Here is a 24104-nt window from a genome sequence, read left to right as displayed (position 1 = left end):
ATGTAGCCTTGTTGCTCACCTGGAGATAGGTCGTGATTGAGCCTGTAGTAAACAATCGCGACGCAAGTTGTGTGTTGCATCGTCATGTGAAGGTGCGAGAGTAACAGTAAACTAACAGTGGTGCATCAGAAACAAGCTACATGACTACCAGGAGACGTTTCATAAGGTGAATGTAGCCTTGTTGCTCACCTGGAGATAAGTCGTGATTGAGCCTGTAGCAAACAATCGCGACGCAAGTTGTGTGTTGCATCGTCATGTGAAGGTGCGAGAGTAACAGTAAACTAACAGTGGTGCATCAGAAACAAGCTACATGACTACCAGGAGAAGTTTCATAAGGTGAATGTAGCCTTGTTGCTCACCTGGAGATAAGTCGTGATTGAGCCTGTAGTAAACAATCGCGACGCAAGTTGTGTGTTGCATCGTCATGTGAAGGTGCGAGAGTAACAGTAAACTAACAGTGGTGCATCAGAAACTAGCTACATGACTACCAGGAGACGTTTCATAAGGTGAATGTAGCCTTGTTGCTCACCTGGAGATAAGTCGTGATTGAGCCTGTAGTAAACAATCGCGACGCAAGTTGTGTGTTGCATCGTCATGTGAAGGTGCGAGAGTAGCAGTAAACTAACAGTGGTGCATCAGAAACAAGCTACATGACTACCAGGAGAAGTTTCATAAGGTGAATGTAGCCTTGTTGCTCACCTGGAGATAAGTCGTGATTGAGCCTGTAGTAAACAATCGCGACGCAAGTTGTGTGTTGCTTCGTCATGTGAAGGTGCGAGAGTAACAGTAAACTAACAGTGGTGCATCAGAAACAAGCTACATGACTACCAGGAGACGTTTCAAAAGGCGAATGTAGCCTTGTTGCTCACCTGGAGATAAGTCGTGATTGAGCCTGTAGTAAACAATCGCGACGCAAGTTGTGTGTTGCATCGTCATGTGAAGGTGCGAGAGTAACAGTAAACTAACAGTGGTGCATCAGAAACAAGCTACATGACTACCAGGAGACGTTTCATAAGGTGAATGTAGCCTTGTTGCTCACCTGGAGATAAGTCGTGATTGAGCCTGTAGTAAACAATCGCGACGCAAGTTGTGTGTTGCATCGTCATGTGAAGGTGCGAGAGTAACAGTAAACTAACAGTGGTGCAACAGGAACAAGCTTCATGACTACCAGGAGAAGTTTCATAAGGTGAATGTAGCTTTGTTGCTCACCTGGAGATAAGTCGTGATTGAGCCTGTAGTAAACAATCGCGACGCAAGTTGTGTGTTGCATCGTCATGTGAAGGTGCGAGAGTAACAGTAAACTAACAGTGGTGCATCAGAAACAAGCTACATGACTAGAAGGACAAGTTTCATAAGGTGAATGTAGCCTTGTTGCTCACCTGGAGATAAGTCGTGATTGAGCCTGTAGTAAACAATCGCGACGCAAGTTGTGTGTTGCATCGTCATGTGAAGGTGCGAGAGTAACAGTAAACTAACAGTGGTGCATCAGAAACAAGCTACATGACTACCAGGAGACGTTTCATAAGGTGAATGTAGCCTTGTTGCTCACCTGGAGATAAGTCGTGATTGAGCCTGTAGTAAACAATCGCGACGCAAGTTGTGTGTTGCATCGTCATGTGAAGGTGCGAGAGTAACAGTAAACTAACAGTGGTGCATCAGAAACAAGCTACATGACTACCAGGAGACGTTTCATAAGGTGAATGTAGCCTTGTTGCTCACCTGGAGATAAGTCGTGATTGAGCCTGTAGTAAACAATCGCGACGCAAGTTATGTGTTGCATCGTCATGTGAAGGTGCGAGAGTAACAGTAAACTAACAGTGGTGCATCAGAAACAAGCTACATGACTACCAGCAGACGTTTCATAAGGTGAATGTAGCCTTGTTGCTCACCTGGAGATAAGTCGTGATTGAGCCTGTAGTAAACAATCGCGACGCAAGGTGTGTGTTGCATCGTCATGTGAAGGTGCAAGAGTAACAGTAAACTGACAGTGGTGCATTAGTAACAAGCTACATAACTTCCAGGAGAAGTTTCATAAGGTGAATGTAGCCTTGTTGCTCACCTGGAGATAAGTCGTGATTGAGCCTGTAGTAAACAATCGCGACGCAAGTTGTGTGTTGCATCGTCATGTGAAAGTGCGAGAGTAACAGTAAACTAACAGTGGTGCATCAGAAACGAGCTACATGACTACCAGGAGAAGTTTCATAAGGTGAATGTAGCCTTGTTGCTCACCTGGAGATAAGTCGTGATTGAGCCTGTAGTAAACAATCGCGACGCAAGTTGTGTGTTGCATCATCATGTGAAGGTGCGAGAGTAACAGTAAACTAACAGTGGTACATCAGAAACGAGCTACATGACTACCAGGAGAAGTTTCATAAGGTGAATGTAGCCTTGTTGCTCACCTGGAGATAAGTCGTGATTGAGCCTGTAGTAAACAATCGCGACGCAAGTTGTGTGTTGCATCGTCATGTGAAGGTGCGAGAGTAACAGTAAACTAACAGTGGTGCATCAGAAACAAGCTACATGACTACCAGGAGAAGTTTCATAAGGTGAATGTAGCCTTGTTGCTCACCTGGAGATAAGTCGTGATTGAGCCTGTAGTAAACAATCGCGACGCAAGTTGTGTGTTGCATCGTCATGTGAAGGTGCGAGAGTAACAGTAAACTAACAGTGGTGCATCAGAAACAAGCTACATGACTACCAGGAGAAGTTTCATAAGGTGAATGTAGCCTTGTTGCTCACCTGGAGATAAGTCGTGATTGAGCCTGTAGTAAACAATCGCGACGCAAGTTGTGTGTTGCATCGTCATGTGAAGGTGCGAGAGTAACAGTAAACTAACAGTGGTGCATCAGAAACAAGCTACATGACTACCAGGAGACGTTTCATAAGGTGAATGTAGCCTTGTTGCTCACCTGGAGATAAGTCGTGATTGAGCCTGTAGTAAACAATCGCGACGCAAGTTGTGTGTTGCATCGTCATGTGAAGGTGCGAGAGTAACAGTAAACTAACAGTGGTGCATCAGAAACAAGCTACATGACTACCAGGAGACGTTTCATAAGGTGAATGTAGCCTTGTTGCTCACCTGGAGATAAGTCGTGATTGAGCCTGTAGTAAACAATCGCGACGCAAGTTGTGTGTTGCATCGTCATGTGAAGGTGCGAGAGTAACAGTAAACTAACTGTGGTGCATCAGAAACAAGCTACATGACTACCAGGAGACGTTTCCTAAGGTGAATGTAGCCTTGTTGCTCACCTGGAGATAAGTCGTGATTGAGCCTGTAGTAAACAATCGCGACGCAAGTTGTGTGTTGCATCGTCATGTGAAGGTGCGAGAGTAACAAATGGTTCAAATGGCTCTGAGCACTATGGGACTCAACTGCTGTGGTCATTAGTCCCCTAGAACTTAGAACTACTTAAACCTAACTAACCTAAGGACATCACACACATCCACGCCCGAGGCAGGATTCGAACCTGCGACCGTAGCAGTCGCACGGTTCCGGACTGCGCGCCTAGAACCGCGAGACCACCGCGGCCGGCGCGAGAGTAACAGTAAACTAACAGTGGTGCATCAGAAACAAGCTACATGACTACCAGGAGACGTTTCATAAGATGAATGTCGCCTTGTTGCTCACCTGGAGATAAGTCGTGATTGAGCCTGTAGTAAACAATCGCGACGCAAGTTGTGTGTTGCATCGTCATGTGAAGGTGCGAGAGTAACAGTAAACTAACAGTGGTGCATCAGAAACAAGCTACATGACTACCAGGAGACGTTTCATAAGGTGAATGTAGCCTTGTTGCTCACCTGGAGATAAGTCGTGATTGAGCCTGTAGTAAACAATCGCGACGCAAGTTGTGTGTTGCATCGTCATGTGAAGGTGCGAGAGTAACAGTAAACTAACAGTGGTGCATCAGAAACAAGCTACATGACTACCAGGAGAAGTTTCATAAGGTGAATGTAGCTTTGTTGCTCACCTGGAGATAAGTCGTGATTGAGCCTGTAGTAAACAATCGCGACGCAAGTTGTGTGTTGCATCGTCATGTGAAGGTGCGAGAGTAACAGTAAACTAACAGTGGTGCATCAGAAACAAGCTACATGACTAGAAGGACAAGTTTCATAAGGTGAATGTAGCCTTGTTGCTCACCTGGAGATAAGTCGTGATTGAGCCTGTAGTAAACAATCGCGACGCAAGTTGTGTGTTGCATCGTCATGTGAAGGTGCGAGAGTAACAGTAAACTAACAGTGGTGCATCAGAAACAAGCTACATGACTACCAGGAGACGTTTCATAAGGTGAATGTAGCCTTGTTGCTCACCTGGAGATAAGTCGTGATTGAGCCTGTAGTAAACAATCGCGACGCAAGTTGTGTGTTGCATCGTCATGTGAAGGTGCGAGAGTAACAGTAAACTAACAGTGGTGCATCAGAAACAAGCTACATGACTACCAGGAGACGTTTCATAAGGTGAATGTAGCCTTGTTGCTCACCTGGAGATAAGTCGTGATTGAGCCTGTAGTAAACAATCGCGACGCAAGTTATGTGTTGCATCGTCATGTGAAGGTGCGAGAGTAACAGTAAACTAACAGTGGTGCATCAGAAACAAGCTACATGACTACCAGCAGACGTTTCATAAGGTGAATGTAGCCTTGTTGCTCACCTGGAGATAAGTCGTGATTGAGCCTGTAGTAAACAATCGCGACGCAAGGTGTGTGTTGCATCGTCATGTGAAGGTGCAAGAGTAACAGTAAACTGACAGTGGTGCATTAGTAACAAGCTACATAACTTCCAGGAGAAGTTTCATAAGGTGAATGTAGCCTTGTTGCTCACCTGGAGATAAGTCGTGATTGAGCCTGTAGTAAACAATCGCGACGCAAGTTGTGTGTTGCATCGTCATGTGAAAGTGCGAGAGTAACAGTAAACTAACAGTGGTGCATCAGAAACGAGCTACATGACTACCAGGAGACGTTTCATAAGGTGAATGTAGCCTTGTTGCTCACCTGGAGATAAGTCGTGATTGAGCCTGTAGTAAACAATCGCGACGCAAGTTGTGTGTTGCATCATCATGTGAAGGTGCGAGAGTAACAGTAAACTAACAGTGGTACATCAGAAACGAGCTACATGACTACCAGGAGAAGTTTCATAAGGTGAATGTAGCCTTGTTGCTCACCTGGAGATAAGTCGTGATTGAGCCTGTAGTAAACAATCGCGACGCAAGTTGTGTGTTGCATCGTCATGTGAAGGTGCGAGAGTAACAGTAAACTAACAGTGGTGCATCAGAAACAAGCTACATGACTACCAGGAGAAGTTTCATAAGGTGAATGTAGCCTTGTTGCTCACCTGGAGATAAGTCGTGATTGAGCCTGTAGTAAACAATCGCGACGCAAGTTGTGTGTTGCATCGTCATGTGAAGGTGCGAGAGTAACAGTAAACTAACAGTGGTGCATCAGAAACAAGCTACATGACTACCAGGAGAAGTTTCATAAGGTGAATGTAGCCTTGTTGCTCACCTGGAGATAAGTCGTGATTGAGCCTGTAGTAAACAATCGCGACGCAAGTTGTGTGTTGCATCGTCATGTGAAGGTGCGAGAGTAACAGTAAACTAACAGTGGTGCATCAGAAACAAGCTACATGACTAGAAGGAGAAGTTTCATAAGGTGAATGTAGCCTTGTTGCTCACCTGGAGATTTGTCGTGATTGAGCCTGTAGTAAACAATCGCGACGCAAGTTGTGTGTTGCATCGTCATGTGAAGGTGCGAGAGTAACAGTAAACTGACAGTGGTGCATCAGAAACAAGCTACATGACTACCAGGAGAAGTTTCATAAGGTGAATGTAGCCTTGTTGCTCACCTGGAGATAAGTCGTGATTGAGCCTGTAGTAAACAATCGCGACGCAAGTTGTGTGTTGCATCGTCATGTGAAGGTGCGAGAGTAACAGTAAACTATCAGTGGTGCATCAGAAACAAGCTACATGACTACCAGGAGACGTTTCATAAGGTGAATGTAGCCTTGTTGCTCACCTGGAGATAAGTCGTGATTGAGCCTTTAGTAAACAATCGCGACGCAAGTTGTGTGTTGCATCGTCATGTGAAGGTGCGAGAGTAACAGTAAACTAACAGTGGTGCATCAGAAACAAGCTACATGACTACCAGGAGACGTTTCATTAGGTGAATGTAGCCTTGTTGCTCACCTGGAGATAAGTCGTGATTGAGCCTGTAGTAAACAATCGCGACGCAAGTTGTGTGTTGCATCGTCATGTGAAGGTGCGAGAGTAACAGTAAACTAACAGTGGTGCATCAGAAACAAGCTACATGACTACCAGGAGACGTTTCATAAGGTGAATGTAGCCTTGTTGCTCACCTGGAGATAAGTCGTGATTGAGCCTGTGGTAAACAATCGCGACGCAAGTTGTGTGTTGCATCGTCATGTGAAGGTGCGAGAGTAACAGTAAACTAACAGTGGTGCATCAGAAACAAGCTACATGACTACCAGGAGAAGTTTCATAAGGTGAATGTAGCCTTGTTGCTCACCTGGAGATAAGTCGTGATTGAGCCTGTAGTAAACAATCGCGACGCAAGTTGTGTGTTGCATCGTCATGTGAAGGTGCGAGAGTAACAGTAAACTAACAGTGGTGCATCAGAAACAAGCTACATGACTACCAGGAGACGTTTCATAAGGTGAATGTAGCCTTGTTGCTCACCTGGAGATAAGTCGTGATTGAGCCTGTAGTAAACAATCGCGACGCAAGTTGTGTGTTGCATCGTCATGTGAAGGTGCGAGAGTAACAGTAAACTAACAGTGGTGCCTCAGAAACAAGCTACATGGCTACCAGGAGACGTTTCAAAAGGCGAATGTAGCCTTGTTGCTCACCTGGTGATAAGTCGTGATTGAGCCTGTAGTAAACAATCGCGACGCAAGTTGTGTGTTGCATCGTCATGTGAAGGTGCGAGAGTAACAGTAAACTAACAGTGGTGCATCAGAAACAAGCTACATGACTACCAGGAGACGTTTCCTAAGGTGAATGTAGCCTTGTTGCTCACCTGGAGATAAGTCGTGATTGAGCCTGTAGTAAACAATCGCGACGCAAGTTGTGTGTTGCATCGTCATGTGAAGGTGCGAGAGTAACAGTAAACTAACAGTGGTGCATCAGAAACAAGCTACATGACTACCAGGAGACGTTTCATAAGATAAATGTCGCCTTGTTGCTCACCTGGAGATAAGTCGTGATTGAGCCTGTAGTAAACAATCGCGACGCAAGTTGTGTGTTGCATCGTCATGTGAAGGTGCGAGAGTAACAGTAAACTAACAGTGGTGCATCAGAAACAAGCTACATGACTACCAGGAGACGTTTCATAAGGTGAATGTAGCCTTGTTGCTCACCTGGAGATAAGTCGTGATTGAGCATGTAGTAAACAATCGCGACGCAAGTTGTGTGTTGCATCGTCATGTGAAGGTGCGACAGTAACAGTAAACTAACAGTGGTGCATCAGAAACTAGATAGATGACTACCAGGAGACGTTTCATAAGGTGAATGTAGCCTTGTTGCTCACCTGGAGATAGGTCGTGATTGAGCCTGTAGTAAACAATCGCGACGCAAGTTGTGTGTTGAATCGTCATGTGAAGGTGCGAGAGTAACAGTAAACTAACAGTGGTGCATCAGAAACTAGCTACATGACTACCAGGAGACGTTTCATAAGGTGAATGTAGCCTTGTTGCTCACCTGGAGATAAGTCGTGATTGAGCCTGTAGCAAACAATCGCGACGCAAGTTGTGTGTTGCATCGTCATGTGAAGGTGCGAGAGTAACAGTAAACTAACAGTGGTGCATCAGAAACAAGCTACATGACTACCAGGAGAAGTTTCATAAGGTGAATGTAGCCTTGTTGCTCACCTGGAGATAAGTCGTGATTGAGCCTGTAGTAAACAATCGCGACGCAAGTTGTGTGTTGCATCGTCATGTGAAGGTGCGAGAGTAACAGTAAACTAACAGTGGTGCATCAGAAACTAGCTAGATGACTACCAGGAGACGTTTCATAAGGTGAATGTAGCCTTGTTGCTCACCTGGAGATAAGTCGTGATTGAGCCTGTAGTAAACAATCGCGACGCAAGTTGTGTGTTGCATCGTCATGTGAAGGTGCGAGAGTAACAGTAAACTAACAGTGGTGCATCAGAAACGAGCTACATGACTACCAGGAGAAGTTTCATAAGGTGAATGTAGCCTTGTTGCTCACCTGGAGATAGTTCGTGATTGAGCCTGTAGTAAACAATCGCGACGCAAGTTGTGTGTTGCATCGTCATGTGAAGGTGCGAGAGTAACAGTAAACTAACAGTGGTGCATCAGAAACAAGCTACATGATTACCAGGAGAAGTTTCATAAGGTGAATGTAGCCTTGTTGCTCACCTGGAGATAAGTCGTGATTGAGCCTGTAGTAAACAATCGCGATGCAAGTTGTGTGTTGCATCGTCATATGAAGGTGCGAGAGTAACAGTAAACTAACAGTGGTGCATCAGAAACAAGCTACATGACTACCAGGAGACGTTTCATAAGGTGAATGTAGCCTTGTTGCTCACCTGGAGATAAGTCGTGATTGAGCCTGTAGTAAACAATCGCGACGCAAGTTGTGTGTTGCATCGTCATGTGAAGGTGCGAGAGTAACAGTAAACTAACAGTGGTGCATCAGAAACAAGCTACATGACTACCAGGAGAAGTTTCATAAGGTGAATGTAGCTTTGTTGCTCACCTGGAGATAAGTCGTTATTGAGCCTGTAGTAAACAATCGCGACGCAAGTTGTGTGTTGCATCGTCATGTGAAGGTGCGAGAGTAACAGTAAACTAACAGTGGTGCATCAGAAACAAGCTACATGAATACCAGGAGACGTTTCATAAGGTGAATGTAGCCTTGTTGCTCACCTGGATATAAGTCGTGATTGAGCCTGTAGTAAACAATCGCGACGCAAGTTGTGTGTTGCATCGTCATGTGAAGGTGCGAGAGTAACAGTAAACTAACAGTGGTGCATCAGAAACTAGCTAGATGACTACCAGGAGACGTTTCATAAGGTGAATGTAGCCTTGTTGCTCACCTGGAGATAAGTCGTGATTGAGCCTGTAGTAAACAATCGCGACGCAAGTTGTGTGTTGCATCGTCATGTGAAGGTTTGAGAGTAACAGTAAACTAACAGTGGTGCATCAGAAACAAGCTACATGACTACCAGGAGAAGTTTCATAAGGTGAATGTAGCCTTGTTGCTCACCTGGAGATAAGTCGTGATTGAGCCTGTAGTAAACAATCGCGACGCAAGTTGTGTGTTGCATCGTCATGTGAAGGTGCGAGAGTAACAGTAAACTAACAGTGGTGCATCAGAAACTAGCTAGATGACTACCAGGAGACGTTTCATAAGGTGAATGTAGCCTTGTTGCTCACCTGGAGATAAGTCGTGATTGAGCCTGTAGTAAACAATCGCGACGCAAGTTGTGTGTTGCATCGTCATGTGAAGGTGCGAGAGTAACAGTAAACTAACAGTGGTGCATCAGAAACAAGCTACATGAAGACCAGGAGAAGTTTCATAAGGTGAATGTAGACTTGTTGCTCACCTGGAGACAAGTCGTGATTGAGCCTGTAGTAAACAATCGCGACGCATGTTGTGTGTTGCTTCGTCATGTGAAGGTGCGAGAGTAACAGTAAACTAACAGTGGTGCATCAGAAACTAGCTAGATGACTACCAGGAGACGTTTCATAAGGTGAATGTAGCCTTGTTGCTCACCTGGAGATAGGTCGTGATTGAGCCTGTAGTAAACAATCGCGACGCAAGTTGTGTGTTGCATCGTCATGTGAAGGTGCGAGAGTAACAGTAAACTAACAGTGGTGCATCAGAAACAAGCTACATGACTACCAGGAGACGTTTCATAAGGTGAATGTAGCCTTGTTGCTCACCTGGAGATAAGTCGTGATTGAGCCTGTAGCAAACAATCGCGACGCAAGTTGTGTGTTGCATCGTCATGTGAAGGTGCGAGAGTAACAGTAAACTAACAGTGGTGCATCAGAAACAAGCTACATGACTACCAGGAGAAGTTTCATAAGGTGAATGTAGCCTTGTTGCTCACCTGGAGATAAGTCGTGATTGAGCCTGTAGTAAACAATCGCGACGCAAGTTGTGTGTTGCATCGTCATGTGAAGGTGCGAGAGTAACAGTAAACTAACAGTGGTGCATCAGAAACTAGCTACATGACTACCAGGAGACGTTTCATAAGGTGAATGTAGCCTTGTTGCTCACCTGGAGATAAGTCGTGATTGAGCCTGTAGTAAACAATCGCGACGCAAGTTGTGTGTTGCATCGTCATGTGAAGGTGCGAGAGTAGCAGTAAACTAACAGTGGTGCATCAGAAACAAGCTACATGACTACCAGGAGAAGTTTCATAAGGTGAATGTAGCCTTGTTGCTCACCTGGAGATAAGTCGTGATTGAGCCTGTAGTAAACAATCGCGACGCAAGTTGTGTGTTGCTTCGTCATGTGAAGGTGCGAGAGTAACAGTAAACTAACAGTGGTGCATCAGAAACAAGCTACATGACTACCAGGAGACGTTTCAAAAGGCGAATGTAGCCTTGTTGCTCACCTGGAGATAAGTCGTGATTGAGCCTGTAGTAAACAATCGCGACGCAAGTTGTGTGTTGCATCGTCATGTGAAGGTGCGAGAGTAACAGTAAACTAACAGTGGTGCATCAGAAACAAGCTACATGACTACCAGGAGACGTTTCATAAGGTGAATGTAGCCTTGTTGCTCACCTGGAGATAAGTCGTGATTGAGCCTGTAGTAAACAATCGCGACGCAAGTTGTGTGTTGCATCGTCATGTGAAGGTGCGAGAGTAACAGTAAACTAACAGTGGTGCAACAGGAACAAGCTTCATGACTACCAGGAGAAGTTTCATAAGGTGAATGTAGCTTTGTTGCTCACCTGGAGATAAGTCGTGATTGAGCCTGTAGTAAACAATCGCGACGCAAGTTGTGTGTTGCATCGTCATGTGAAGGTGCGAGAGTAACAGTAAACTAACAGTGGTGCATCAGAAACAAGCTACATGACTAGAAGGACAAGTTTCATAAGGTGAATGTAGCCTTGTTGCTCACCTGGAGATAAGTCGTGATTGAGCCTGTAGTAAACAATCGCGACGCAAGTTGTGTGTTGCATCGTCATGTGAAGGTGCGAGAGTAACAGTAAACTAACAGTGGTGCATCAGAAACAAGCTACATGACTACCAGGAGACGTTTCATAAGGTGAATGTAGCCTTGTTGCTCACCTGGAGATAAGTCGTGATTGAGCCTGTAGTAAACAATCGCGACGCAAGTTGTGTGTTGCATCGTCATGTGAAGGTGCGAGAGTAACAGTAAACTAACAGTGGTGCATCAGAAACAAGCTACATGACTACCAGGAGACGTTTCATAAGGTGAATGTAGCCTTGCTGCTCACCTGGAGATAAGTCGTGATTGAGCCTGTAGTAAACAATCGCGACGCAAGTTATGTGTTGCATCGTCATGTGAAGGTGCGAGAGTAACAGTAAACTAACAGTGGTGCATCAGAAACAAGCTACATGACTACCAGCAGACGTTTCATAAGGTGAATGTAGCCTTGTTGCTCACCTGGAGATAAGTCGTGATTGAGCCTGTAGTAAACAATCGCGACGCAAGGTGTGTGTTGCATCGTCATGTGAAGGTGCAAGAGTAACAGTAAACTGACAGTGGTGCATTAGTAACAAGCTACATAACTTCCAGGAGAAGTTTCATAAGGTGAATGTAGCCTTGTTGCTCACCTGGAGATAAGTCGTGATTGAGCCTGTAGTAAACAATCGCGACGCAAGTTGTGTGTTGCATCGTCATGTGAAAGTGCGAGAGTAACAGTAAACTAACAGTGGTGCATCAGAAACGAGCTACATGACTACCAGGAGAAGTTTCATAAGGTGAATGTAGCCTTGTTGCTCACCTGGAGATAAGTCGTGATTGAGCCTGTAGTAAACAATCGCGACGCAAGTTGTGTGTTGCATCATCATGTGAAGGTGCGAGAGTAACAGTAAACTAACAGTGGTACATCAGAAACGAGCTACATGACTACCAGGAGAAGTTTCATAAGGTGAATGTAGCCTTGTTGCTCACCTGGAGATAAGTCGTGATTGAGCCTGTAGTAAACAATCGCGACGCAAGTTGTGTGTTGCATCGTCATGTGAAGGTGCGAGAGTAACAGTAAACTAACAGTGGTGCATCAGAAACAAGCTACATGACTACCAGGAGAAGTTTCATAAGGTGAATGTAGCCTTGTTGCTCACCTGGAGATAAGTCGTGATTGAGCCTGTAGTAAACAATCGCGACGCAAGTTGTGTGTTGCATCGTCATGTGAAGGTGCGAGAGTAACAGTAAACTAACAGTGGTGCATCAGAAACAAGCTACATGACTACCAGGAGAAGTTTCATAAGGTGAATGTAGCCTTGTTGCTCACCTGGAGATAAGTCGTGATTGAGCCTGTAGTAAACAATCGCGACGCAAGTTGTGTGTTGCATCGTCATGTGAAGGTGCGAGAGTAACAGTAAACTAACAGTGGTGCATCAGAAACAAGCTACATGACTACCAGGAGACGTTTCATAAGGTGAATGTAGCCTTGTTGCTCACCTGGAGATAAGTCGTGATTGAGCCTGTAGTAAACAATCGCGACGCAAGTTGTGTGTTGCATCGTCATGTGAAGGTGCGAGAGTAACAGTAAACTAACAGTGGTGCATCAGAAACAAGCTACATGACTACCAGGAGACGTTTCATAAGGTGAATGTAGCCTTGTTGCTCACCTGGAGATAAGTCGTGATTGAGCCTGTAGTAAACAATCGCGACGCAAGTTGTGTGTTGCATCGTCATGTGAAGGTGCGAGAGTAACAGTAAACTAACTGTGGTGCATCAGAAACAAGCTACATGACTACCAGGAGACGTTTCCTAAGGTGAATGTAGCCTTGTTGCTCACCTGGAGATAAGTCGTGATTGAGCCTGTAGTAAACAATCGCGACGCAAGTTGTGTGTTGCATCGTCATGTGAAGGTGCGAGAGTAACAAATGGTTCAAATGGCTCTGAGCACTATGGGACTCAACTGCTGTGGTCATTAGTCCCCTAGAACTTAGAACTACTTAAACCTAACTAACCTAAGGACATCACACACATCCACGCCCGAGGCAGGATTCGAACCTGCGACCGTAGCAGTCGCACGGTTCCGGACTGCGCGCCTAGAACCGCGAGACCACCGCGGCCGGCGCGAGAGTAACAGTAAACTAACAGTGGTGCATCAGAAACAAGCTACATGACTACCAGGAGACGTTTCATAAGATGAATGTCGCCTTGTTGCTCACCTGGAGATAAGTCGTGATTGAGCCTGTAGTAAACAATCGCGACGCAAGTTGTGTGTTGCATCGTCATGTGAAGGTGCGAGAGTAACAGTAAACTAACAGTGGTGCATCAGAAACAAGCTACATGACTACCAGGAGACGTTTCATAAGGTGAATGTAGCCTTGTTGCTCACCTGGAGATAAGTCGTGATTGAGCCTGTAGTAAACAATCGCGACGCAAGTTGTGTGTTGCATCGTCATGTGAAGGTGCGAGAGTAACAGTAAACTAACAGTGGTGCATCAGAAACAAGCTACATGACTACCAGGAGAAGTTTCATAAGGTGAATGTAGCTTTGTTGCTCACCTGGAGATAAGTCGTGATTGAGCCTGTAGTAAACAATCGCGACGCAAGTTGTGTGTTGCATCGTCATGTGAAGGTGCGAGAGTAACAGTAAACTAACAGTGGTGCATCAGAAACAAGCTACATGACTAGAAGGACAAGTTTCATAAGGTGAATGTAGCCTTGTTGCTCACCTGGAGATAAGTCGTGATTGAGCCTGTAGTAAACAATCGCGACGCAAGTTGTGTGTTGCATCGTCATGTGAAGGTGCGAGAGTAACAGTAAACTAACAGTGGTGCATCAGAAACAAGCTACATGACTACCAGGAGACGTTTCATAAGGTGAATGTAGCCTTGTTGCTCACCTGGAGATAAGTCGTGATTGAGCCTGTAGTAAACAATCGCGACGCAAGTTGTGTGTTGCATCGTCATGTGAAGGTGCGAGAGTAACAGTAAACTAACAGTGGTGCATCAGAAACAAGCTACATGACTACCAGGAGACGTTTCATAAGGTGAATGTAGCCTTGTTGCTCACCTGGAGATAAGTCGTGATTGAGCCTGTAGTAAACAATCGCGACGCAAGTTATGTGTTGCATCGTCATGTGAAGGTGCGAGAGTAACAGTAAACTAACAGTGGTGCATCAGAAACAAGCTACATGACTACCAGCAGACGTTTCATAAGGTGAATGTAGCCTTGTTGCTCACCTGGAGATAAGTCGTGATTGAGCCTGTAGTAAACAATCGCGACGCAAGGTGTGTGTTGCATCGTCATGTGAAGGTGCAAGAGTAACAGTAAACTGACAGTGGTGCATTAGTAACAAGCTACATAACTTCCAGGAGAAGTTTCATAAGGTGAATGTAGCCTTGTTGCTCACCTGGAGATAAGTCGTGATTGAGCCTGTAGTAAACAATCGCGACGCAAGTTGTGTGTTGCATCGTCATGTGAAAGTGCGAGAGTAACAGTAAACTAACAGTGGTGCATCAGAAACGAGCTACATGACTACCAGGAGACGTTTCATAAGGTGAATGTAGCCTTGTTGCTCACCTGGAGATAAGTCGTGATTGAGCCTGTAGTAAACAATCGCGACGCAAGTTGTGTGTTGCATCATCATGTGAAGGTGCGAGAGTAACAGTAAACTAACAGTGGTACATCAGAAACGAGCTACATGACTACCAGGAGAAGTTTCATAAGGTGAATGTAGCCTTGTTGCTCACCTGGAGATAAGTCGTGATTGAGCCTGTAGTAAACAATCGCGACGCAAGTTGTGTGTTGCATCGTCATGTGAAGGTGCGAGAGTAACAGTAAACTAACAGTGGTGCATCAGAAACAAGCTACATGACTACCAGGAGAAGTTTCATAAGGTGAATGTAGCCTTGTTGCTCACCTGGAGATAAGTCGTGATTGAGCCTGTAGTAAACAATCGCGACGCAAGTTGTGTGTTGCATCGTCATGTGAAGGTGCGAGAGTAACAGTAAACTAACAGTGGTGCATCAGAAACAAGCTACATGACTACCAGGAGAAGTTTCATAAGGTGAATGTAGCCTTGTTGCTCACCTGGAGATAAGTCGTGATTGAGCCTGTAGTAAACAATCGCGACGCAAGTTGTGTGTTGCATCGTCATGTGAAGGTGCGAGAGTAACAGTAAACTAACAGTGGTGCATCAGAAACAAGCTACATGACTACCAGGAGACGTTTCATAAGGTGAATGTAGCCTTGTTGCTCACCTGGAGATAAGTCGTGATTGAGCCTGTAGTAAACAATCGCGACGCAAGTTGTGTGTTGCATCGTCATGTGAAGGTGCGAGAGTAACAGTAAACTAACAGTGGTGCATCAGAAACAAGCTACATGACTACCAGGAGACGTTTCATAAGGTGAATGTAGCCTTGTTGCTCACCTGGAGATAAGTCGTGATTGAGCCTGTAGTAAACAATCGCGACGCAAGTTGTGTGTTGCATCGTCATGTGAAGGTGCGAGAGTAACAGTAAACTAACTGTGGTGCATCAGAAACAAGCTACATGACTACCAGGAGACGTTTCCTAAGGTGAATGTAGCCTTGTTGCTCACCTGGAGATAAGTCGTGATTGAGCCTGTAGTAAACAATCGCGACGCAAGTTGTGTGTTGCATCGTCATGTGAAGGTGCGAGAGTAACAAATGGTTCAAATGGCTCTGAGCACTATGGGACTCAACTGCTGTGGTCATTAGTCCCCTAGAACTTAGAACTACTTAAACCTAACTAACCTAAGGACATCACACACATCCACGCCCGAGGCAGGATTCGAACCTGCGACCGTAGCAGTCGCACGGTTCCGGACTGCGCGCCTAGAACCGCGAGACCACCGCGGCCGGCGCGAGAGTAACAGTAAACTAACAGTGGTGCATCAGAAACAAGCTACATGACTACCAGGAGACGTTTCATAAGATGAATGTCGCCTTGTTGCTCACCTGGAGATAAGTCGTGATTGAGCCTGTAGTAAACAATCGCGACGCAAGTTGTGTGTTGCATCGTCATGTGAAGGTGCGAGAGTAACAGTAAACTAACAGTGGTGCATCAGAAACAAGCTACATGACTACCAAGAGACGTTTCATAAGGTGAATGTAGCCTTGTTGCTCACCTGGAGATAAGTCGTGATTGAGCATGTAGTAAACAATCGCGACGCAAGTTGTGTGTTGCATCGTCATGTGAAGGTGCAAGAGTAACAGTAAACTAACAGTGGTGCATCAGAAACAAGCTACATGACTACCAGGAGACGTTTCATAAGGTGAATGTAGTCTTGTTGCTCACCTGGAGACAAGTTGTGATTGAGCCTGTAGTAAACAATCGCGACGCAAGTTGTGTGTTGCATCGTCATGTGAAGGTGCGAGAGTAACAGTAAACTAACAGTGGTGCATCAGAAACTAGATAGATGACTACCAGGAGACGTTTCATAAGGTGAATGTAGCCTTGTTGCTCACCTGGAGATAGGTCGTGATTGAGCCTGTAGTAAACAATCGCGACGCAAGTTGTGTGTTGAATCGTCATGTGAAGGTGCGAGAGTAACAGTAAACTAACAGTGGTGCATCAGAAACAAGCTACATGACTAGAAGGAGAAGTTTCATAAGGTGAATGTAGCCTTGTTGCTCACCTGGAGATAAGTCGTGATTGAGCCTGTAGTAAACAATCGCGACGCAAGTTGTGTGTTGCATCGTCATGTGAAGGTGCGAGAGTAACAGTAAACTAACTGTGGTGCATCAGAAACAAGCTACATGACTACCAGGAGACGTTTCCTAAGGTGAATGTAACCTTGTAGCTCACCTGGAGATAAGTCGTGATTGAGCCTGTAGTAAACAATCGCGACGCAAGTTGTGTGTTGCATCGTCATGTGAAGGTGCGAGAGTAACAGTAAACTAACAGTGGTGCATCAGAAACAAGCTACATGACTACCAGGAGACGTTTCATAAGATGAATGTCGCCTTGTTGCTCACCTGGAGATAAGTCGTGATTGAGCCTGTAGTAAACAATCGCGACGCAAGTTGTGTGTTGCATCGTCATGTGAAGGTGCGAGAGTAACAGTAAACTAACAGTGGTGCATCAGAAACAAGCTACATGACTACCAAGAGACGTTTCATAAGGTGAATGTAGCCTTGTTGCTCACCTGGAGATAAGTCGTGATTGAGCATGTAGTAAACAATCGCGACGCAAGTTGTGTGTTGCATCGTCATGTGAAGGTGCGAGAGTAACAGTAAACTAACAGTGGTGCATCAGAAACAAGCTACATGACTACCAGGAGACGTTTCATAAGGTGAATGTAGCCTTGTTGCTCACCTGGAGACAAGTCGTGATTGAGCCTGTAGTAAACAATCGCGACGCAAGTTGTGTGTTGCATCGTCATGTGAAGGTGCGAGAGTAACAGTAAACTAACAGTGGTGCATCAGAAACAAGCTACATGACTACCAGGAGAAGTTTCATAAGGTGAATGTAGCCTTGTTGCTCACCTGGAGATAAGTCGTGATTGAGCCTGTAGTAAACAATCGCGACGCAAGTTGTGTGTTGCATCGTCATGTGAAGGTGCGAGAGTAACAGTAAACTAACAGTGGTGCATCAGAAACAAGCTACATGACTACCAGCAGTCGTTTCATAAGGTGAATGTAGCCTTGTTGCTCACCTGGAGATAAGTCGTGATTGAGCCTGTAGTAAACAATCGCGACGCAAGTTGTGTGTTGCATCGTCATGTGAAGGTGCGAGAGTAACAGTAAACTAACAGTGGTGCATCAGAAACAAGCTACATGACTACCAGGAGAAGTTTCATAAGGTGAATGTAGCCTTGTTGCTCACCTGGAGATAAGTCGTGATTGAGCCTGTAGTAAACAATCGCGACGCAAGTTGTGTGTTGCATCGTCATGTGAAGGTGCGAGAGTAACAGTAAACTAACAGTGGTGCATCAGAAACAAGCTACATGACTACCAGGAGACGTTTCATAAGGTGAATGTAGCCTTGTTGCTCACCTGGAGATAAGTCGTGATTGAGCCTGTAGTAAACAATCGCGACGCAAGTTGTGTGTTGCATCGTCATGTGAAGGTGCGAGAGTAACAGTAAACTAACAGTGGTGCATCAGAAACAAGCTACATGACTACCAGGAGACGTTTCATAAGGTGAATGTAGCCTTGTTGCTCACCTGGAGATAAGTCGTGATTGAGCCTGTAGTAAACAATCGCGACGCAAGTTGTGTGTTGCATCGTCATGTGAAGGTGCGAGAGTAACAGTAAACTAACTGTGGTGCATCAGAAACAAGCTACATGACTACCAGGAGACGTTTCCTAAGGTGAATGTAGCCTTGTTGCTCACCTGGAGATAAGTCGTGATTGAGCCTGTAGTAAACAATCGCGACGCAAGTTGTGTGTTGCATCGTCATGTGAAGGTGCGAGAGTAACAAATGGTTCAAATGGCTCTGAGCACTATGGGACTCAACTGCTGTGGTCATTAGTCCCCTAGAACTTAGAACTACTTAAACCTAACTAACCTAAGGACATCACACACATCCACGCCCGAGGCAGGATTCGAACCTGCGACCGTAGCAGTCGCACGGTTCCGGACTGCGCGCCTAGAACCGCGAGACCACCGCGGCCGGCGCGAGAGTAACAGTAAACTAACAGTGGTGCATCAGAAACAAGCTACATGACTACCAGGAGACGTTTCATAAGATGAATGTCGCCTTGTTGCTCACCTGGAGATAAGTCGTGATTGAGCCTGTAGTAAACAATCGCGACGCAAGTTGTGTGTTGCATCGTCATGTGAAGGTGCGAGAGTAACAGTAAACTAACAGTGGTGCATCAGAAACAAGCTACATGACTACCAAGAGACGTTTCATAAGGTGAATGTAGCCTTGTTGCTCACCTGGAGATAAGTCGTGATTGAGCATGTAGTAAACAATCGCGACGCAAGTTGTGTGTTGCATCGTCATGTGAAGGTGCAAGAGTAACAGTAAACTAACAGTGGTGCATCAGAAACAAGCTACATGACTACCAGGAGACGTTTCATAAGGTGAATGTAGTCTTGTTGCTCACCTGGAGACAAGTTGTGATTGAGCCTGTAGTAAACAATCGCGACGCAAGTTGTGTGTTGCATCGTCATGTGAAGGTGCGAGAGTAACAGTAAACTAACAGTGGTGCATCAGAAACTAGATAGATGACTACCAGGAGACGTTTCATAAGGTGAATGTAGCCTTGTTGCTCACCTGGAGATAGGTCGTGATTGAGCCTGTAGTAAACAATCGCGACGCAAGTTGTGTGTTGAATCGTCATGTGAAGGTGCGAGAGTAACAGTAAACTAACAGTGGTGCATCAGAAACAAGCTACATGACTAGAAGGAGAAGTTTCATAAGGTGAATGTAGCCTTGTTGCTCACCTGGAGATAAGTCGTGATTGAGCCTGTAGTAAACAATCGCGACGCAAGTTGTGTGTTGCATCGTCATGTGAAGGTGCGAGAGTAACAGTAAACTAACTGTGGTGCATCAGAAACAAGCTACATGACTACCAGGAGACGTTTCCTAAGGTGAATGTAACCTTGTAGCTCACCTGGAGATAAGTCGTGATTGAGCCTGTAGTAAACAATCGCGACGCAAGTTGTGTGTTGCATCGTCATGTGAAGGTGCGAGAGTAACAGTAAACTAACAGTGGTGCATCAGAAACAAGCTACATGACTACCAGGAGACGTTTCATAAGATGAATGTCGCCTTGTTGCTCACCTGGAGATAAGTCGTGATTGAGCCTGTAGTAAACAATCGCGACGCAAGTTGTGTGTTGCATCGTCATGTGAAGGTGCGAGAGTAACAGTAAACTAACAGTGGTGCATCAGAAACAAGCTACATGACTACCAAGAGACGTTTCATAAGGTGAATGTAGCCTTGTTGCTCACCTGGAGATAAGTCGTGATTGAGCATGTAGTAAACAATCGCGACGCAAGTTGTGTGTTGCATCGTCATGTGAAGGTGCGAGAGTAACAGTAAACTAACAGTGGTGCATCAGAAACAAGCTACATGACTACCAGGAGACGTTTCATAAGGTGAATGTAGCCTTGTTGCTCACCTGGAGACAAGTCGTGATTGAGCCTGTAGTAAACAATCGCGACGCAAGTTGTGTGTTGCATCGTCATGTGAAGGTGCGAGAGTAACAGTAAACTAACAGTGGTGCATCAGAAACAAGCTACATGACTACCAGGAGAAGTTTCATAAGGTGAATGTAGCCTTGTTGCTCACCTGGAGATAAGTCGTGATTGAGCCTGTAGTAAACAATCGCGACGCAAGTTGTGTGTTGCATCGTCATGTGAAGGTGCGAGAGTAACAGTAAACTAACAGTGGTGCATCAGAAACAAGCTACATGACTACCAGCAGTCGTTTCATAAGGTGAATGTAGCCTTGTTGCTCACCTGGAGATAAGTCGTGATTGAGCCTGTAGTAAACAATCGCGACGCAAGTTGTGTGTTGAATCGTCATGTGAAGGTGCGAGAGTAACAGTAAACTAACAGTGGTGCATCAGAAACAAGCTACATGACTACCAGGAGACGTTTCATAAGGTGAATGTAGCCTTGTTGCTCACCTGGAGATAAGTCGTGATTGAGCCTGTAGTAAACAATCGCGACGCAAGTTGTGTGTTGCATCGTCATGTGAAGGTGCGAGAGTAACAGTAAACTAACAGTGGTGCATCAGAAACAAGCTACATGACTACCAGGAGACGTTTCATAAGGTGAATGTAGCCTTGTTGCTCACCTGGAGATAAGTCGTGATTGAGCCTGTAGTAAACAATCGCGACGCAAGTTGTGTGTTGCATCGTCATGTGAAGGTGCGAGAGTAACAGTAAACTAACTGTGGTGCATCAGAAACAAGCTACATGACTACCAGGAGACGTTTCCTAAGGTGAATGTAGCCTTGTTGCTCACCTGGAGATAAGTCGTGATTGAGCCTGTAGTAAACAATCGCGACGCAAGTTGTGTGTTGCATCGTCATGTGAAGGTGCGAGAGTAACAGTAAACTAACAGTGGTGCATCAGAAACAAGCTACATGACTACCAGGAGACGTTTCATAAGATGAATGTCGCCTTGTTGCTCACCTGGAGATAAGTCGTGATTGAGCCTGTAGTAAACAATCGCGACGCAAGTTGTGTGTTGCATCGTCATGTGAAGGTGCGAGAGTAACAGTAAACTAACAGTGGTGCATCAGAAACAAGCTACATGACTACCAAGAGACGTTTCATAAGGTGAATGTAGCCTTGTTGCTCACCTGGAGATAAGTCGTGATTGAGCATGTAGTAAACAATCGCGACGCAAGTTGTGTGTTGCATCGTCATGTGAAGGTGCAAGAGTAACAGTAAACTAACAGTGGTGCATCAGAAACAAGCTACATGACTACCAGGAGACGTTTCATAAGGTGAATGTAGCCTTGTTGCTCACCTGGAGACAAGTTGTGATTGAGCCTGTAGTAAACAATCGCGACGCAAGTTGTGTGTTGCATCGTCATGTGAAGGTGCGAGAGTAACAGTAAACTAACAGTGGTGCATCAGAAACTAGATAGATGACTACCAGGAGACGTTTCATAAGGTGAATGTAGCCTTGTTGCTCACCTGGAGATAGGTCGTGATTGAGCCTGTAGTAAACAATCGCGACGCAAGTTGTGTGTTGAATCGTCATGTGAAGGTGCGAGAGTAACAGTAAACTAACAGTGGTGCATCAGAAACAAGCTACATGACTAGAAGGAGAAGTTTCATAAGGTGAATGTAGCCTTGTTGCTCACCTGGAGATAAGTCGTGATTGAGCCTGTAGTAAACAATCGCGACGCAAGTTGTGTGTTGCATCGTCATGTGAAGGTGCGAGAGTAACAGTAAACTAACTGTGGTGCATCAGAAACAAGCTACATGACTACCAGGAGACGTTTCCTAAGGTGAATGTAACCTTGTAGCTCACCTGGAGATAAGTCGTGATTGAGCCTGTAGTAAACAATCGCGACGCAAGTTGTGTGTTGCATCGTCATGTGAAGGTGCGAGAGTAACAGTAAACTAACAGTGGTGCATCAGAAACAAGCTACATGACTACCAGGAGACGTTTCATAAGATGAATGTCGCCTTGTTGCTCACCTGGAGATAAGTCGTGATTGAGCCTGCAGTAAACAATCGCGACGCAAGTTGTGTCTTGCATCGTCATGTGAAGGTGCGAGAGTAACAGTAAACTAACAGTGGTGCATCAGAAACAAGCTACATGACTACCAAGAGACGTTTCATAAGGTGAATGTAGCCTTGTTGCTCACCTGGAGATAAGTCGTGATTGAGCATGTAGTAAACAATCGCGACGCAAGTTGTGTGTTGCATCGTCATGTGAAGGTGCGAGAGTAACAGTAAACTAACAGTGGTGCATCAGAAACAAGCTACATGACTACCAGGAGACGTTTCATAAGGTGAATGTAGCCTTGTTGCTCACCTGGAGACAAGTCGTGATTGAGCCTGTAGTAAACAATCGCGACGCAAGTTGTGTGTTGCATCGTCATGTGAAGGTGCGAGAGTAACAGTAAACTAACAGTGGTGCATCAGAAACAAGCTACATGACTACCAGGAGACGTTTCATAAGGTGAATGTAGCCTTGTTGCTCACCTGGAGATAAGTCGTGATTGAGCCTGTAGTAAACAATCGCGACGCAAGTTGTGTGTTGCATCGTCATGTGAAGGTGCGAGAGTAACAGTAAACTAACAGTGGTGCATCAGAAACAAGCTACATGACAACCAGCAGTCGTTTCATAAGGTGAATGTAGCCTTGTTGCTCACCTGGAGATAAGTCGTGATTGAGCCTGTAGTAAACAATCGCGACGCAAGTTGTGTGTTGCATCGTCATGTGAAGGTGCGAGAGTAACAGTAAACTAACTGTGGTGCATCAGAAACAAGCTACATGACTACCAGGAGACGTTTCAAAAGGCGAATGTAGCCTTGTTGCTCACCTGGAGATAAGTTGTGATTGAGCCTGTAGTAAACAATCGCGACGCAAGTTGTGTGTTGAATCGTCATGTGAAGGTGCGAGAGTAACAGTAAACTAACTGTGGTGCATCAGAAACAAGCTACATGACTACCAGGAGACGTTTCAAAAGGCGAATGTAGCCTTGTTGCTCACCTGGAGATAAGTCGTGATTGAGCCTGTAGTAAACAATCGCGACGCAAGTTGTGTGTTGCATCGTCATGTGAAGGTGCGAGAGTAGCAGTAAACTAACAGTGGTGCATCAGAAACAAGCTACATGACTACCAGGAGAAGTTTCATAAGGTGAATGTAGCCTTGTTGCTCACCTGGAGATAAGTCGTGATTGAGCCTGTAGTAAACAATCGCGACGCAAGTTGTGTGTTGCATCGTCATGTGAAGGTGCGAGAGTAACAGTAAACTAACAGTGGTACATCAGAAACGAGCTACATGACTACCAGGAGAAGTTTCATAAGGTGAATGTAGCCTTGTTGCTCACCTGGAGATAAGTCGTGATTGAGCCTGTAGTAAACAATCGCGACGCAAGTTGTGTGTTGCATCATCATGTGAAGGTGCGAGAGTAACAGTAAACTAACAGTGGTACATCAGAAACGAGCTACATGACTACCAGGAGAAGTTTCATAAGGTGAATGTAGCCTTGTTGCTCACCTGGAGATAAGTCGTGATTGAGCCTGTAGTAAACAATCGCGACGCAAGTTGTGTGTTGCATCGTCATGTGAAGGTGCGAGAGTAACAGTAAACTAACAGTGGTGCATCAGAAACAAGCTACATGACTAGAAGGAGAAGTTTCATAAGGTGAATGTAGCCTTGTTGCTCACCTGGAGATAAGTCGTGATTGAGCCTGTAGTAAACAATCGCGACGCAAGTTGTGTGTTGCATCGTCATGTGAAGGTGCGAGAGTAACAGTAAACTAACAGTGGTGCATCAGAAACAAGCTACATGACTAC

Source organism: Schistocerca nitens, chromosome 10, assembly GCF_023898315.1.
Source record: "Schistocerca nitens isolate TAMUIC-IGC-003100 chromosome 10, iqSchNite1.1, whole genome shotgun sequence".
NCBI lineage: Eukaryota > Metazoa > Arthropoda > Insecta > Orthoptera > Acrididae > Schistocerca > Schistocerca nitens.
Note: the sequence above shows the minus strand (reverse complement) of the source record.